Raw genomic sequence first — 19,049 nt, forward strand, 5'->3', positions numbered from 1 at the left:
GAAAATACACCGTAGGAACATTAACATTAGGTTGATGGGCAGAAAATTTATACTCCAACATCCCATTGTCTCCAGGATCTGGTATTTAAAACTCCGCCAAACTACTTGGTAAGATGTTAAAACAATCTTCTATACCTCTATGTCAAAATATGCTCCTCATATGACAGGTCCAACATACCCAGATTACTCAAAAAACTGGAATATTCTCAACAAAATTCAGTTTTCCTCAGTGCTAAGCTTTTCTCGTTGTACCACAGACAATCATCTACATAAAATGGAAAAGGAAAAAAAGCACTATTGCTCAACATTCCCATATTTTCCTTACTGGAGCCTGTCATTTCACATATCTTTCATTGTATGCTTCCATTCATCCCAATAAAGCCACCACATTTACTTAAAAACAAACAAGAGAATTTTGGTTTCCTTTATGTGATAGCACATTGCAAAAAGGCAAATGAAATTTCCAAAAGAGACAAGTCTCAATTCATTTGTTATCCCTGCTGTTTCTTGGCTAGATTTTAGTCTCAGCACTTTGGACAAAGACTTGATCTCAGTTCCACTGTGCTGACAAAAATGCTATATAATCCTCCTTATTCCTTGCCATGGTCACCCAAGCATGAATAATTCTTGGTCCTTTACTTCTACATTGTCTCCACTTTCTGGTAACCTGTTTTAGTTCTGAGTTCAATATCAGGACAATTAGAGCACGCTGACAGTACTACAGCATATGTAAACAAATATGTCAATCAGTGTCTTTCAACAATTTTGGACTAGCAGAGACTTCCCTTGACTTATGGCATCCTTCTTGAGTGATACTCAAAATTTTCTGTAACATTGATTATTAAAGTACGTTTCCTCCAACAGAGCAAACAATATCTCTCCAGCATCATTTCAAGTTGAAAAAACAGTACATCATTCCAGCAATTCCTAGACAGTATTGTGTTGCGCTGTGTTGTTTTTAATTGCATTTTATTGGTTTTATTGCATTTGACTGGTTTTACTTGGATGTAATCTGCCCTGAGCCCGTTTGAGAAAGGGTGGAATATAAATTTACCAAAATAAATAAATAAATAAATAAAAATAAAAAGGTGGAACTTTGATCTCCACCTCCTCTTGTTGGCATGGTCCCTGCCCAATATACTTGATTTTTATAAAATTAAAAACAATTTGAACTATGTTCACAAAACTCCCAGCAACACATGTAGTTTATTTATTTGGACATTTTTGTCCTACTTTTCTCCTCAAAGGAGAACACAGAGCAGTGTACCAAAAGTTTCAAAGTACAAAACAACCAATCTAAATAATACAACTCAAATGTAAAAAATCCCAAACACATCTTGGGCAGGTCTTGATTCACTAGGCTAGCTAACTTGGGTTGCCATATGCCCACCAGTGGCACATCTTCTACCAATAGGCATTGCTTGCCGGCACTCCAGCGGCTGAGAGGTGAATTAAGAAAACAACAATGCTGTAAGTGATGATGTGATGTCACTTCTGGGACAACCTGGCATTATAGGCTTCCCAATCCCCAGGTCCCAGAGGGGGATCCCCCGGTTTTACAGGCTTCCCTCCTCTCCCAGCCAGCTGGCCGGCGGGGGAAGCCCCGCCCCCAGAGCCATCATGCACCTCCATGAACGATTCCCATAGGGAATGATGGAGAATTGAACCACGGGTATCAGGGGCTCTGGGGGGGCTGTTTTTTGAGATAGAGACACCAAATTTTCAGTATAGCATCTAGTGCCTCTCCCCAAAATGCCTACCAAGTTTCAAAAAGGTTGGACCAGGGGGTCCAATTCTATCAGCCCCAAAAGAAGGTGCCCCTATCCTTCATTATTTCCTATGGAAGGAATGCATTTAAAAATTTGTGCAGTCCCTTTAAATGTGATGGCCAGAACTCCCTTGAAGTTCAATTATGCTTGTCACACCCTTGCTCTTGGCTCCGCCCCCAATGTCTCCTGGCTCCACCCCCAAAGTCTCCTGGCTCCACCCCCAAAGTCCCCGGATATTTCTTAAATTAGACTTGGCAACCCTATGGCATTATGTCAGTCCTCTGTAGAAATTGCTGAAACCATGATGGTTTTACCATAGTTTCCAGCAATTCCTAGACAGACATGAGGTCACAGCCAGATTTTCAAGGAAGTCACCTCATGCCATCACCAATGGCCAATCACAAAATGTCCTTGCCCGCTCCTGCTTCCCAAACCAGGCCTGGCAACCCAATGACTAACACAGGCTATAAACCATGAACCAGAAGCCTGTCCACACTATGTCTTTAAGTACCTTCAGGGAGAGGTGAAAACAAACTGTCCAGTGATATTTTCGCCTCTGCTAACAATACCTTTCCTAAATCCTCCCCTGCTAGCCCTGCTTGGCCATGTTTAGACTCAAGACAACACTTGAGAAGAAAAATACTTGAGAAGAAAAATACTTTGCAGCTTACAGTTTATGTTTTCAGGCCAATCTGCAAGATAATATGGCAGCATTCTGACTTAAGTTTGTCTGTGATGAGAACTAGTCAAAGTATTTGAGCTTGTGCACTTCCTCCATTTTTCTGTTCTCCACATACACAGCTGCAGACATACAAAACTGGAAATTTTCAATAAAATGCAATATGTTATGTCATTTGCATCAGGTACTTCAACAAACCAGAGTTGGCTTCTTGCTTGGATACCAGACTTCTCACCCAGGATAATCAAACCATGGTTTAAAGCAGGGGTGCCAAACTCATTCGTTATGAAGGCTGGATCTGACATAAATGAGAACTTGTCAGGCCGGGCCAAGTGTGTCATAAAATGTAATGGCAGGTAGCAGAGATATAAACTTTAGAAAGAACACAAACAAAAAGATTTTTTTTTAAAAAAAACCAAACCCTTAAAATAAAACATTAGCACTCATTGGTCCTAAAGGTGCTTTCTTTTTATCTCTCCCATGGGATCCAGAGAACTGGGCAAAGGAAGCTCTGGCTCTTTCCTTCCTTCCCCAAGGGACCAAGAGGGGGAGGAGCCTGAGCCAATAGAAAGAAGAGAGGCTTGGCTCAGTAGCTCTGCTGTGTGATTGAAGAAGAAGTAGACTGCAGATTTATACCCCGCCCTTCTCTCTGAATCAGAGACTCAGAGCAGCTTACAATCCCCTGTGGGTTCTCCTCCCACAACAGACACTCTGTGAGGTGGGTTGGGCCGAGTGGACTCTCTCAGCAGCTGCCCTTTCAAGGACAACTCCTGCGATAGCTATGGCTAACCCAAGGCCATTCCAGCAGCTGCAACTGGAGAAGTGCGGAATCAAACCCAGTTCTCCCAGATAAGAGTCCGTACACTTAACCACTACACCAAACTGGCAAGCTCTCCCTCCCCCTTTTATCCCCAAGGGAGGAGCATCAACCAATGGATAAAATAGAGGTTTTGCTCTCTGGCTCCTGTGAGACTGAGCAAGCCTGGCAAAACTAGTTGTGATACAGAGGGAAGCAAGAGAGAGGGAGAAGGAAGCAGATGACAGCCAGTTGCTTGGGGGCCTGATAGGAACCCTCCGGGGGCATGATTTGGCCCCCGGGCCATATGTTTGAAACTCCTCGCTTAAAGGAAACAAAGTAATTTACTGTCTTGAACTGCCTCACATTACTCCTCCTCTGCTACTCCATTAGGAAGGGCTAGATTGAGGTTTATGTAGCCCAAACTGCACTGGGTCAACATGTACTACATAGAATGAAGGAAACAAGCAAAGTTCAGAAACTAGATTGCTATGAAAGGCACATGGCTTACAGCACCTGGAAACATATCCCAGCATTTTGTGTCTAAATTGCTGAGTGCTTCTCAGTTTGACTGGCAAAATAAATTAGTAATCTGTCATCTGAAAAGATGCTTCCTGGTTTGTTTCAGTCAGAAAACTTTTGCATGTTTCAGTTTAGTATCCAAGCCTTTAACTTGACCTTTTGAATGATTTCTTCCAGTTAGCAACATCATACTTATGCACTCTGGGATTCCTGTTGATGGCTGCAATATTGTGGGCAGGCCTTGAATTCAGCAGGAGCTCACAGGAGCGCAGCTCTTGAACCTTTCTGACAGCCCCCGTTCCTCCTCCCCACCTACCTACCTTGTCGACTGAATAGTAGGTGCAGCTGCATAACAATCCCTGGATTAGGAGAGCAGGCAGCCAGCCAGCCACCAGGAGCTTTGTCACACTCCCAGCAGCCCTCATTAACCCCTGGAGAAGCCCACACCACCCTTTCTCCACTTCTTATGTGATTTTGGGTGGTGGGTGGCTTGCTGGCCTTTTGAATGGGGGGAGGCAGCCAAGGAGAGCCCCAGATGTGCAAGGCCTGCTTGGGCTGGCTCAATCTCTAGCCAGCCCAAGCAGGCCTCACTCACCTGGAGTTCTCCTTTTTTGTGTTCAGTTGCTTTGTGTTTCAATCATGCTGGGGGGGGGGGGGGCGGTCAGTTCTGTTAATGAGCTCCACCACCTATTTTTCTGAGGATAAAATGTGGAAGGGAGAACCAAATACAGCATTCTTTGGGTCAATCAATGTACAGTGCTATCTAAACAGAATAGACTGTAGCCCTGTTCCCTTGGTACAGTGAACTCATGAACAAGTGTGCATGCACATGAAAGCTTTAATCAGAGTTAAACTTAGTTGATTTTGAAGGTGCCACTGGATTCAAACTTTGTTCTATTGCATGCACGTTTGTACATCTGTTTGTAAGACAGAGCCAATATACATTCACTTTACACATGGAAACAGGGACCAGTATCTGGATAAATGTGTTTCAATCATGCATTGTATGTAACGTGAAAATTATTCAATGCACATATAAAGAAAAATCAAGTGTGCGTTGTACATTGATTGTATGTGCATTCACTGTAATTTTTGAACAGGGCTAGTATTGTGCTAAAAGACTGAGCTATGAACCAGGACGTCCCTTGTTTGAATCTTGCCTTTGCCATGAAGTCACCAGCTGACCTTAAGCAAGCTATTACATTAAGTTACATTATAGCTAGGGATGTGCAAAAAAATCACCCCCTCCCAATTCAGGTATATCGGACCCCTAAAATATCAGTATACTTAAATATTCCCAAATATCAATATCAATATTGTGTTGGTATTTTGGTAAATATTTGGGAAACCCAAATTTATTTGGCTCCATTATACCCTATGGGGACCATCCCCATAGAGTATAATGGAGAATTTCACTCACTGAGTCATGCCACTGCCGCAGGGTGTCTGAGTGCAAAAGGCATTCACTTGCTGAATTGCAGTGGTGGCAGTATGACTCAGTGAGTGAACTGAAAGTACAGAGGAAATAAACTCAATGACTTTGAGTGAACCACAGTCTCCTTAAATGCCTTCTAGCCACACCCAAATAAAGGCCGAATAATATCAACTTTTACTCAAGTGTAACTATTTCAGTAGCCAAATCAGATTGTCAAATCTGTATTCAGCTGAATAAATACTCCCCAAATGTCAATAAGGTATTTTTCATGTATTTATTCACCTTGGTATATACTGAACATTCACCCCTAATTACAACCTATTATATTCCCTATGGCATAACTTTTGGCATAACATAGGGAATATGACAGGGCATTAGGAAACACAAGTGGGAACCCACAAGAATTCAGGAGGTTGATCCCCCTATTCCACCACAGTCTGCCTGACCTGAACTTTGATGCAGCTCTCTTCACTCCCCCTCACCACTGCCAGTCCTGGTGCAGCTCCCGGCATGGCTGCTGGCATTGCCACTGCTGCACACCAGACCAGGCAGGCTCCTTGCCTTCCCATCATCACTTCTGACAACCTCTGGGCTCAGTATGGCTCCTGACAAAGCTAGGGTCAGGCAGGTTGGGGGGAGTTGCTGCCACTGAAGCAGAGAAGTTGGGCCTGGCAGGAGGGGGGGAGGAGCTGCTGCCAGTCAGGCATTGAAGCTGGGGTTGGGCAGCCTTGGGAAGGAGGCCACGGGTGGCAAAGCTGGGGTTAGGGGGGGGATTCACACCAGGCCTGCCTTTTGGAGGGTTTCCCCCCCTCCCCAGATGAAATGCTGCCAATGCCAGGCTACAGCATTGCTCCAACAGAATATTTAACCCTTCACACTATTTCCCCATGGGGAAATACTCAATAAGGACAAGTCTGCAGGAAAAAAACTTGAAGTTCACTATTTGGCCCTGATCTGTGGGGTCAAGTACCCACAAATCTGGGTACACCTAGCTACTAGATATATGATTATAACAGTCCAGTTTGTATTAAAGACTGAGCACTGAAAATACAATATAAATATTGCCAGAGCGTTTTTTGAGGGAAAAAGCACAGAAAAGCAGTTCTGGCTGGCTTGGTGTCAGGGGATGTGGCCTAATATGCAAATGAGTTCCTGCTGGGCTTTCTCTACAAAAAAGCCCTGAATATTGCTATTATTAATAAACTGCTTCTTAGTGTTTTTAGAATTCAACTCAATATGATATCTCATTAAAAGTTACTGTAAAATCAACTTTATTTTACTATTAAAATATAGTTGTTTCTGTGTTAAAAAAATACACCTTTGATCTGGTACAAATCTCTGCACCTCTTTGGAACCATCCTGTGACCACTCTGGGGGTAATTAAGCACTGGTTAGGAATCCAGGCAGTATTTACAAAATTGCTCCTTTTTCATATTACAGTGCTTTAATCTGAGCTTTTTTCCCCTATCAAAGTCATAAAACCACAAAGGTATATTAGATAGTACAGAGGAAAGAAACTGCACTGAACTATGGTAAGGAATTAAATTCTGACTATGACAAGAATAACCTTTACTCTGACTTAAATTTTAAGAATGTTATAAGGGAAAACCTAAGTGCTTTTAGAATCTCGCTGCAATGATTTAACAAACCTACATCAATGGTGTGCTGAAGTGATCCTGAATCTGTTGTTCAAGAGTAGAATATACTAGAAGACCATAACTACAAAACTTCACCTTTACCTGAAGAAATATTATACAGTCCTCAAATATGTTTGTTTTATCTAAGGAGAGTTGTGGTAGAAATTACTGAAGCAGATCCTTCTTAGAATTCCCACACATCAACATTCCACTTTATCACATTTCAGAATTTCTGTTTCTTGTTCACTGCTCCTCCCAAGATTTAGTTTGGCATTTTGGCATGTAAACAAAACTGCTCCTGTACAAGATGTCTAACACCTCCTTCAGATCTGTAGCTCCAGCTCAAAGGCCCTTGAATAATGCTGAACAGAATGCATTGACATTCTCTTTATGTGTTGTCCTCCTTCTGCTGAAGGCAATTTGTTTCTTGCTGTCTTCGTTATCCACCGACCACAGAACTTTCCAGGAAGCTGTTTCTCTTCATCAGCAGATACCAACAATAGGCCTTCATCCTTCCCCTTTCTTCCTAATATCTGCTTTTTGTTGTTGTGCAACTGTTGAAAACTCAGCCATGACAAGCATTTAATGAGGATGGAATATATTTGCTCATAACAAACAGAGGAAGTTTAATAGTAGACACCAAAAAGAGTATTTGTGAAAAACAGCCTCCTACTTTTTTCTTGAGTGATTCCACACAACTGGCCCCAAAGCCCAACTACCTTAAACATAAGAACATAAGAGAAGCCATGTTGGATCAGGCCAATGGCCCGTCTAGTCCAACGCTCTGCGTCACACAGTGGCCAATATATATATGTGTGTGTGTGCCTACATACATACATATACACACACACAATATATATATGTCCCTACACACACACACACACACACACACACATATATATGTGTGCCTACATGCATGCATATACACACACACACACTGCAGCTAATAGCCACTGATGAACCTCTGCTCCATATTTTTATCTAACCCCCTCTTGTAGCTGGCTATGCTTGTAGCCGCCACCACCTCCTGTGGCAGAGAATACCACATGTTAATCACCCTTTGGGTGAAGAAGTACTTCCTTTTATCCGTTTTAACCTGACTGCTCAGCAATTTCATCGAATGCCCACGAGTTCTTGTATTGTGAGAAAGGGAGAAAAGTACTTCTTTCTCTACTTTCTCCATCCCATGCATTATCTTGTAAACCTCTATCATGTCACCACGTAGTCGACGTTTCTCCAAGCTAAAGAGCCCCAAGCGTTTTAACCTTTCTTCATAGGGAAAGTGTTCCAACCCTTTAATCATTCTAGTTGCCCGTTTCTGCACTTTTTCCAATGCTATAATATCCTTTTTGAGGTGTGGTGACCAGAATTGCACAAAGTATTCCAACTGAGACCGCATCATTGAGTTATAGAGGGGCATTATGATACTGGCTGATTTGTTTTCAGTTCCCTTCCTAATAATTCCCAGCAAGGCGTTGGCCTTTTTTATTGCAATCACACACTGTCTTGACATTTTCAGTGAGCTATCTACCACGACCCCAAGATCTGTCTCTTGGTCAGTCTCTGCCAGTTTACACCTCATCAACTTGTATTTGTAGCTGGGATTCTTGGCCCCAATGTGCATTACTTTGCACTTGGCCACATTGAACCTCATCTGCCACATTAACACCCACTCACCCAGCCTCAACAGATCCCTTTGGAGTGCCTCACAATCCTCTCTGGTTCTCACCACCCTGAACAATTTAGTGTCATCTGCAAACTTGGCCACTTCACTGCTTACTCTCAACTCCAAATCATTTATGAACAAGTTAAAGAGCATTGGACCCAGTACTGAGCCCTGCGGCACCCCATTACTTACCGTCCTCCACTGTGAAGACTGCCCATTTATACTCACTTTCTGCTTCCTATTAATTAGCCAGTTTTTGATCCACAAGAGGACCTGTCCTTTTACTCCATGACTCTCAAGCTTACGAAGGTGCCTTTGATGAGGAACTTTATCAAAAGCTTTCTGGAAGTCAAGGTAAACAACATCTATTGGGTCTCCTTTGTCCACATGTTTGTTCACCCCCTCAAAGAAATGTAACAGGTTAATGAGGCAAGATCTTTCGTTACAGAACCCATGCTGAGTCTTCCTCAATAACTTGTGTTCATCAATGTGCCTACTCATTCTGTCCTTGATAATGGTTTCTACCAACTTTCCCGGTATTGAAGTCAGACTGACTGGCCTGTAATTTCCCAGATCTCCTCTGGAACCCCTTTTAAAGATGGGGGTGACATTTGCTACCTTCCAGTCCTCAGGAACGGAGGCAGATTTCAATGAAAGATTACATATTATTGTCAGGAGATGCACAAGTTCAACTTCGAGTTCTTTCAGAACTCTTGGATGTATGCCATCCGGACCTGGTAACTTATTAGTTTTTAATTCGTCTATCAGTTGTAGGACCTCCTCTCTTGTCACCTCATTCTGACTCAGGTCTTTCAACAGCCCTTCCAAAATAAGTGGTTCTGGAGCAGACAAACACTTATCATCTTCCACAGTGAAGATGGAGGCAAAAAATGCATTCAGCTTCTCAGCCATTTCCCTATCCTCCTTCAGTAATCCTTTTACCCCTTTGTCATCCAAGGGCCCCACTGCCTCCCTGGCTGGTTTCCTGCTTCTATTATTTTTGAAGAAATTTTTATTGTTGGTCTTTATGTTTTTTGATATATGCTCCTCATAGTCCCTTTTTGCCTGCCTGATCACAGTCTTGCATTTGATTTGCCACAGCCTGTGTTCCCTTTTATTAATCTCACTTGGACTGGTTTTCCACCACTTAAGGAGTCCTTACCTTTTACAGCTTCCATTACTTTGTTTGTTAACCATGCAGGTCTTTTCTTATACCTGTTTGTGCCTTTCCTAACTTGTGGTATATATTTTATCTGAGCTTCTAGGATCATAGTTTTAAATAGCCTCCAAGCTTCCCCAAGGGTTTTGACTGTATTTACCTTTCCTTTCAGTTTCCTCTTTACATGCCTCCTCATCCCTTTTAAAGTCAAATGTGGTTGTGCTGGTCTTTTGGGGCAACTCTCTATTTATACAAATGGTGAAATCAATAATGTTATGGTCACTGCTCCCAAGCGGTGTGATCACTTTTACATCTCTCACCAAGTCTTGGGCATTACTTAGGACCAAATCCAGGATCGCCCCACCCCTGGTAGGTTCAGAGACCATCTGCTCCATAGCACAGTCATTGAGAGCATCTAGAAACTCAATCTCTTTCTCTCGACCTGAACACATATTGACCCAATCAATCTGCGGGTAGTTAAAATCACCTATTACAACACAGTTAAAATGTTCTTTTGAGTTTGTTTCTACCAATGACTAGATTTTGTATTGAACATTTGTTTCTGGTGGTATTAGCAATGTAATCAATATACAACCAAAATTGGGGAGAAGCCTTTTCAAGTTATAACCACTAGAACAGCCAAAAACCCTGCAGGATAGGGTTGCCATTCGCCCTGCAGTGCCAGGGAAACCCTCACTTTTCACTGCTTCAGCCGGCAGCTAGACAGCTTGCCCATGAGGGAAGCCCCACCCCAAACAGGTATATCATGCAGTGACATCACTCAGAAGTGATGTCATCACATTGGGGACATCACATGGGAGATACTCTGGTATTTGTGCAAACTCCATGGTTTTGAGGCCCAAGACAACCCCTCAAAGTTTGCCCAAATACTGGAGCATCCCTATGCAATGCCCCCAGTGTGATGACATCACTTCTGGGTGACATCATCATTCTGGGGGCATCACACAACATCCACACCCAGCCCTGGAACACCCACCAAAGTCCCCTGCTCCAGCCAAGGTAAGATCTGGAAACTGTATTGCAGAAAAAAAAATGCTGCCCTTAAATAGATGCTTAATCAGATGTTATTTGTCAGGTGAGGTTATTTACCTTCATGACATGAAGACCTCCAGCTGCCCATTTCCACATACTAAGCCTCTGTTAAAGGTACAGGGCATTTTTTTTATCCAGGGCTGTTGCAACCTCAGTTAAAAACTTTGTAGTTACAATCAATGTTCCCTCTAAGCTGTGGAGTCTTGTGAGCAAAAATTCTTTGTGAGCTACTGGCATTAAAGTATTAAAGTCGTGAGCTACTGCATAAATTAGTTTGCTCTAGGGTAATTTTTCCTGAGCTGAGACAAAAATGTGTGAGCTGGAGGCTAAAAAACTGTGAACTAACTCACACTAACTCAGCTTAGAGGGAACACTGGTTACAATATCCGTTCACTTCTTTTTTTCAAAGGCAAGAGATGTGAGCACCAGTGCAGGGCTATCAAGAGCCACCATGCACCCATTCATACCATCCGGGTCCATGTTAAACATCATAAGGAAGACAAGGTTGTATGTTGACTTTGCCATGCTAATCCATCTGTGGAACCTCAAGGCTGGAGTTACCTTTAAAGCCTTCACAGCATGGAACTCACATCTCTAGTGGACTTCTTTTTCCCTTATGATCCCATGCTCCACCTAAGGTAATCAAATACATCACTTTTGGCAGTTCCCTGTGTTTGGTAAATCCGCTCATTAGCAAACCATGCACACTCATTTTCACTGGCTGTGAACAGCCTACCAGATATGGAACAGAAAGTTTCCACACACTCCCATAAAGAGGAATTATTTTCACAAACTTTGGTAGAAGCAGCTAACAGATTTTGCTGATTTGGCAGCTGGTAGTATTTTAAGTTACTAGAGTGCCAGTTAACTTGTGATACACATAAAAGTGTAGGACACTTCTTTTTTCCAGGTAGTTAGCAGCCCTAGTTGAGCAAGAGACAAAACTGCCTCCTTTGCTGTTTAAACAAATAACTCTGCCCATAACTCAGTCACGTGCCACTCAGGACACTGAGTAAAGGCTCTTCCTCCTCAAAGTAAGCAGCAACAGATGCTCTGGAAGGGCCATCCCCTTATCCATCCCTCAGCTGTTCAAGCCTATATATTTGTGTCTTAGCCTGCACTAAGGAAGGCTCTGGCGCAGCAGTTGTTACAGATCACACAGGAGAGAGGAAAATTAAAAAGCCATTTGCCTGTGTCTCAGTCTGAATTAGGATGTGCTTAATAAGAGGAAGGAGTCCCTGGGACTGATCTGCTGGAATCAAATTGGAACCTCAAAGAGGAAGGTTAACCTCCCTGGCTGCAAGTAGCTATGGCTACGCACTGTTATGTACCTCTGTACTGTGCTGCTATCTGAAGTCAACTGAAGATGTGATGCTGGCTGGAAAACCAATGACTATCACATCCATTTCGGACTTTTACTTGCTCTTCTAATTCTTGGTAATATCTGACCTTTTCTATGGCTGCCTCTCTCAGGCCATGTGTTTTATACTCATATCTAAGAGTAACAACCACAGCAGTGGCTATCTCCTTGAATGAAAGGCCCTGCTGCTGCTGCAGGCGGCGGGATGGCCCAGCCCGATAGAGAGGAGAGGGCTCGCCTTGGCAGGACTGAGCGCCCATGTTGCCCTTGGGGGGGGGCGCTTCCAGGAAGTGGCTTCCTTTGTGCAGGTGGCAGGTGTCTTACCTTGGCAACTTGTGTCCCCACAGCCCTCTACAGCCCACCCTTTTCTGCGGGTCCTGGAGGCCCTCCAATGGAGAAGCTCTACCCAGGAAAGGGTTTTTTAAATAGAGCAGCCTCCCCCCCACCCCCCGCTACAAGCCTGCATATAAGATTCTGGGTATAACAAATCCATTTACCAATGCAGCCTTTTGCCTTGGGTTTTAGTAGTGCTTTGCCTGTATTTTCAATCCATTCTCTAATTTTGTCCTCAGGACTTTTTTAGTAGAAACAGCCCAATAGGAACTCACCTGCATATTAGGCCACACCCCCTGGCCCTAAGCCAGCCAGAACTGCGTTCCTGTGCATTCCTGCTCAAAAAAAGCCCTGTCTTTAGGTATCCCTTTACTGTTTCCCTCAATGGGTCAATTTTAATTCCTATATATTTCTTCATAGACACATGTTTCTCTTTGTATTCTCCAACTGGGACAATTGTTCAATGCAAAAGGGTTGCATCAGTGCTCAGTTCTCATGGCCTCTTCTTATATGCTCAGGGAAATGCTGGCAACCACTTTGGGTTCAGAAAGCAATTTTCTCCAGGCCAGTTTGGCCAAGGATCCTGGAGGGTTTTTTGCCATCTTCTGGGTATGGAGCAGGGGTCAATGAGGTGTCGGGGGGTTATTTTTGAATTTCCTGCATTGTGCAAGGGGGCTGGACTAGATGACTTCCAACTCTACAATTCTGTGATTTTGAGTCCACAGAGAAAGCTATAAAACCCCTATACCTAGGATTAAGTGGACATGCAGACTGCAGCCTTGCAGTAATAAACTTTGAAAACAACCTTAGAACAGCTGAACCTATTGTGTGAAGCCTCCAATTTCCAATGCCTTTAAACTCTTCCTCATGCTTGGACTTAGGAAGCAATATTGATCTACATTGTTTAACTACAAAGATAATCATTCTTGTCACTAGCCACACATAAAATAGTTCCGCCAGCCTCCTGCTTTCTGGGTCCATCCTCTTCATATCAACTATATTAATGTCATCAGGTCCAGCTGCACTTTGTCCCTCATACTGCTTAAGTTTTTCCATACTTCCTCCTGACTAATCAGCTCCTTAAAACACCTATTATCTATCTGCATGTCCAAATGGTTTAAATTGGCCTAAAAAACTGTCTATTGGTCCTTCATCTCTTCTTATTTGCCTTATAAACCTCAGAAGCTGGTATCCTATAGTGATGTCCCATTGTTTTATCCATCATAAATGATGCTGCTTTAGAACAGTCCCTATTGTATAACCCTTGCATCCTTTTCACATCATAGCTTTTCTTGGCCTGATCTGTCATCCATATAGTCTTTCTTCCCCTTTTCCCCTTCCTCTTATTATTCCTATTTGATCTCCCTTTGGCTCCAATGACCTTTGGTTCCACCAAGAACTGTATTAACAGAGCACCCACCCAACCCGTGCTACTTCTTAGCAAGTACCTTTTAACCATAACCAAAGAGATGTTAGGACCCAGGAAGTATAATAATAAGTTTATTCTAAGTGCTTAAAACAACGAACAGTTTTAATTATTAGTGCAACTGCAAAACAGTAAAGGTGATGCAAAGAAAATAATGACCCTGACACAACTAACTAAAGGATCCGTTCCTCTAATGCCAACAGACTCCCCTCCCCCTGAGTGAGGGATCTTTTCCAGGAGCAACCTCTCTCCAGCCCAGCCCAGCCCTTTCCCTGTCTGTAGCTAGGCCTTTTATTACCTTCCTCTCAGGTCCCACCCCTCTGGACTCCACTGGGCAAGTTTCCTCCAAAACAGCTGCCCACCCAATCATAGGGACAGAAGAGATCCTGGGGAATGTAGGCCCTGTAGCTACTCTAACACAGTCTTCTCTGAAGACTGTGTTAGGTCTAGGTCTAGGATCATGACACTATTAAGCTGTGTCTTCCTTCTTTCTACTCTGATACAGTGCTCTTCTTTTGTCAGCAATCTCTTTGGCTGTTTTGCTGGAAAGTTCTACTCCAATCATTTTATTTACATCCAGGGCTTTTTGGGAACAGGAACGCAGTTCTGGCTGGCTTGGTAGGGGGTATGGCTCTGGGCTTTTTTTTGGTAGAAAAAGACCAGCAGAAACTTATTTGTATATTAAGCCATGCACGCTGACAGCACCATTATTTCATAAATAAATAAAATTTATTTGCATTTCAGGCCACACCCCCTGATGTCAAGCCAGCCGAAACTGCATTCCTGCTAAAAAAAAAAAAGCCCTGATGTGGCCTGATATGCAAATGAGTCCCTGCTGGGCTTTTTCTACAGGAAAAGCCTTGTGTGAAACAATGGTGATATCAGGGGGTGTGGCCTAATATGGAAATGAGTTCTTTGTAGAAAAAGCCCTGTTTATATCCTTCAGCCCTTCATCCAACATCCTCCACATATCCACCTCCTCCAAAGACAAACACATCTTATGCTGGCCTTGTTTCAGGGGCACCAGTCTTGTTGTCATGAGAATTCTCTCTTCATTCCTCTCTTTTGGGTGCCTATGCCTTTTATGTTGAGGTAATCTAATTATCAAATTGAGTCCCTCTACACAGATTTTATACAGAAAATTTCCTACTTTCTTTGAGGCTTTATTGATCTTAGATTTCCCCACATGTATTAAAATAGATTGTGCTTTCTTGTTAGGCTTGCCAGATCCCAGGTCTGGGTGGGGATCCCCCAGTTTTTCAGGCTCTTCCCTGCTGACAGCCAGCTGGCTGGTGGAAGGGGAGGTCCCGCCCCAACAGCCACCATGTGTCTTAAAACCTTGGCAGGTTTAGAAGAGGCTTGCAACGGCTTGTGTTTCTGAATATGTGTGTGCCTTGGTACAAGGAAAGCTGCAGGGGGTGAGCAGACAGAACCGTGTTGCTCTCAGTCTCTCTGTTTGTTTGGAGGAAAACTCTACCACCTAGGCTGTTCTTTTGTTTTCCTATTAGTTTGAAGATGATGGTTGAAATACAGCAGATGGTTATATTCAGCAATGTGAGTAAATTGTCCCAGTGAGATCACAAAAGTGTGTGCTTGCCAACTGTGTTTAATTAGGCTGTTTTGTGTGAGCGTTCACCATTTATTTATTTATATTTATTGTAGGGAATGGGAAAGTCTCCTGGCTCCACCCCTAATGTCCCCAGATATTTTCTGAGCTAGACCTGGCAACCCTATTTGTTGTTCTGGAAATCACAGTGATTACATACAAACTATAACTTTCCTTTTCCATGGCTATCACCTATGCAACATTCCAAAGCACAAGGTTTTCCAAAGATACTGCCACGTATCAGACATGTTGGGGTATCATTTGGCAGAAATAACAAATGAAGATCTTCCACTGCCTTTTCAACTTCTTCTCTTTTGAACTGTTTGCCTCCAAATTAACCATCCCATCATTACATTCCTGATCTTCCAGGTTATTATTAACCATAGCCCTATCCACATTTCTACCACTTACATAATTTTGTATTTGCCTAAATTTCACATTAATTTGATCTTCTTTCAATCACATCTCTAATAATTCCATCTAGTACCATTGTTTCTCTTTCTTTATCACCTCTCACACCTATCAAATTACTATCTACAACATATTCATTCTTCAATATATTCACTGTCTCCAACAACCACTCTCCAACATATTCACCACTGTATCCAACATATTCTCATATGAACCTTTCTATTACTTCTCTCATCTCCCCCTCTCTTTATCACATTCTTGAAATTCAGTGTATTTGTCTTGATCACTATTTGTCTTGTGTCAATTGTCTCTGTTCCATGCAAGCTGGAGTTTCCTGATTTATTAGCTCTGCAACCAGTGACCTGTATTCAACTTACTTATTTTGAGTATAGGCAACTTATTTAGGTATATATGTCACAAATTATCACTTCTACCCTATGTTAGGGGGTGTGTGGGACTGCATATGTGAAAGTAGGGGCAACATGGGCTGCACAAGTTATATGCTGCCATATATATTGCCAGTATATGCAGTAAGCTTTTTGACAGACTTAGACGGAGACCTTTTCCTAACCTTGATTACTTCTCCCAGTAGCTTTCTTTGTTGTTTAATCAAGTACATAAGAATTGCTAGCACAGATTTCTTCTAGTACTTCAAAAGGAGGCCAGAGTCCACACTGGTTGTTATTTAATACTTCTTTGGCTTAACATAGCGAGACTATGGTTTTTGCTATTGCAGAAAGTGGTAGCACAATCCGGTATTTCAAATGAGTTTAATAAGATCTTGATCCCACAGACAGAGGATGTGGGATGTGCTTGTGTGCTGAGGGAGGGGAAAGTAACTGTTTAGATTGTTTTCAAAAAACCTTCTTCCAAAATATGATTGTTTTTATTCTCCAAGAAACACAGAAGTGTAGAACTAGGAGGAGTCTCTGGGGTAATCTTTGAAATGAAACATGCATGGAGCAAGTACAGACCTTCTTTCTTTCTCCTCCCTGCTGACCCTGCTGCCAATATACTGATCTCTTCATCCTGTGAACTCCACTGACATCAGCAAAAGCAAAGTAGCTAACAATAATTCTTTATGTGGAACTCTTTGGATACATCTTGGCCAGAATGTTCCTTGTCAATTACTGGCCAATTGTTGGCAACAGCTGCCAATATTATTCACTTTAATATGTTTTTTATTCTATTAGTGTTTTGCCTGGACCTGGCTGTGCACCTGCTCTCACTCATTTGTACAGATGTACACCTACATAAGCACACTTTACAGTTCAGAAACATTCCGCAAGTATTTCCCTTGCAACAGGTGGTGCTGATGGAATCTGTGCAATGATCAATGACTGGGGTGGGGGGCAGATAAAGGCAGGTTGGCTGATGAGTGGGAAGGAAAGAAGGAAACAGAGAAAACAAAGATGCTATGGGGGCTTTCACGAAAGAGGAAATAGTGGAGGACAGGAAAATGAGCTGCCCTCCATCAAGACCCTGTGGGTCCCCTTCTTGTATTCCTTAAACTTCAAAATTCCACTTTTGTAAGGAAGTGATGTTCCATTCCTGGTAAAAAAGCTCACTGCTAAGGCCCCACAAGTGAGTGTCTCAGCAAATGAATCGAATAATATAAAATGACATTTCAATGGAACCACAATAAGCATATTATCTTGGAAAATAGTTGGCTGGTATTCTAAAATTTCAATCCTGGAGATTAAGACATTTTCAGCTACATTTGATATTATTTTATTACAGGACATATAGACCACTGAAAATATATCCTTTTGTGGCCTTAAGATCTATGAAAGAATAGCTTCAAGGAGAGGTAAAGGAGGAAAACCAAGGAGAGGAGATGCATGGATAGTGTCTGTTAGGCTGAATGCCACTTCCGTAGAAGTTCTAATTTGTTTTCTATTTGCAGTTGCTATTTTGATACACTTTAAAAGGATGGCTTGCTCCACCCATCTGATTCACCTTTCTCATGGCACTGAGAAACATTTAGAGTTGTGTGCTTATAATTTTGGGACTGTAATATAGGGTTGCCAAGTCCAATTTAAGAAATATCTGGGGACTTTGGGGGTGGAGCCAGGAGTCTTTGGGGGTGGAGCCAGGAGACATTGGGGCGGAGCTGAGAGCAAGGGTGTGACAAGCATAATTGAACTTCAAGGGAGTTCTGGCCATCACATTTAAAGAGACAGCACAAATTTTTAAATGCCTTCCTTCCATAGGAACTAATAAAGGATAGGGGCACCTTCTTTTGGAGCTCATAGAATTGAACCCCCTGGTCCAATCTTTTTGAAACTTGGGAGGTATTTTGGGGAGAGGCAATAGATGCTATACTGAAAATTTGGTGCCTCTATCTCAAAAAACAGCCCCCCCAGAGCCCCTGATACCCATGGATCAATTCCCCATCATTCCCTATGGGAATCGTTCATAGAGGTGCATGATGGTTCTGGGGGGCGGGGCTTCCCCCGCTGGCCAGCTGGCTGGGGGAGGGGGGAAGTCTGTAAAACCGGGGGATCCCCCTCTGGCACCTGGGGATTGGGAAGCCTACTGTAATATGAAATTATAAGTCTTGCATTTTAAAGAGAGAGAAACAGTTATAATATGCAATACATAGTTGTAATTCAGGAAAGATGTCAGGATGAATCTGGAGCTTCCTGACAAAACAGCCAAAACAGCTAAGGAATTCTGAGTGAAGGAAAAAAGAGTTTTGATGAGATCAGCAGCACTTCATACTGGGAATTCTTCACACTCTAGTTGCAATCTAGAATTAGTCAGTGACAGAGAAGATCATTATAAGTGCATATCCTATTTTCCTAAATCTGAGTTCTATTAACAGGTTTTATGAAGATAAAATATGGTGTCTGTTATATCTCTCTTTCCCGAATAATATCTTATACACAGACAACTTAAAATTAGTGGCCTGATATAATTGTCCCGAGGAAGGAAAAAGTCATCCTGTATTCAGATGCTGTGACTGCCCTTTCAAATATGAGTTTTGTGTCACCTTCCTGGTAATCAACAAGGTGCTTGTCCAGAGTAAGGAGCAGCTTTTCATTGACTGATAGATGAATATAGATTACTCCAGATATCTCTGCAGATTAGATTCTATGCATTTTGACAACTGTCAAGCCTTTATACTCCCAATAATTCAGCAAACATGATCAACTGTCAGAAGCTTCAGTCCTACCTACCTGCCCTACAAGTAA

The 19,049-nt window shown here is 42.5% G+C and overlaps 1 protein-coding gene across 1 annotated transcript in view; it reads right to left on the reverse strand.

Annotated features, from left to right (window-relative positions):
• Positions 1–19,049, reverse strand: part of COLEC12 (collectin subfamily member 12) — a 157,211-nt gene that overhangs the window by 109,885 nt on the left and 28,277 nt on the right. The window lies entirely within an intron of this gene.

Source organism: Heteronotia binoei, chromosome 7 (genome assembly GCF_032191835.1).
Source record: "Heteronotia binoei isolate CCM8104 ecotype False Entrance Well chromosome 7, APGP_CSIRO_Hbin_v1, whole genome shotgun sequence".
Classification (NCBI taxonomy): Eukaryota; Metazoa; Chordata; class Lepidosauria; order Squamata; family Gekkonidae; genus Heteronotia; species Heteronotia binoei.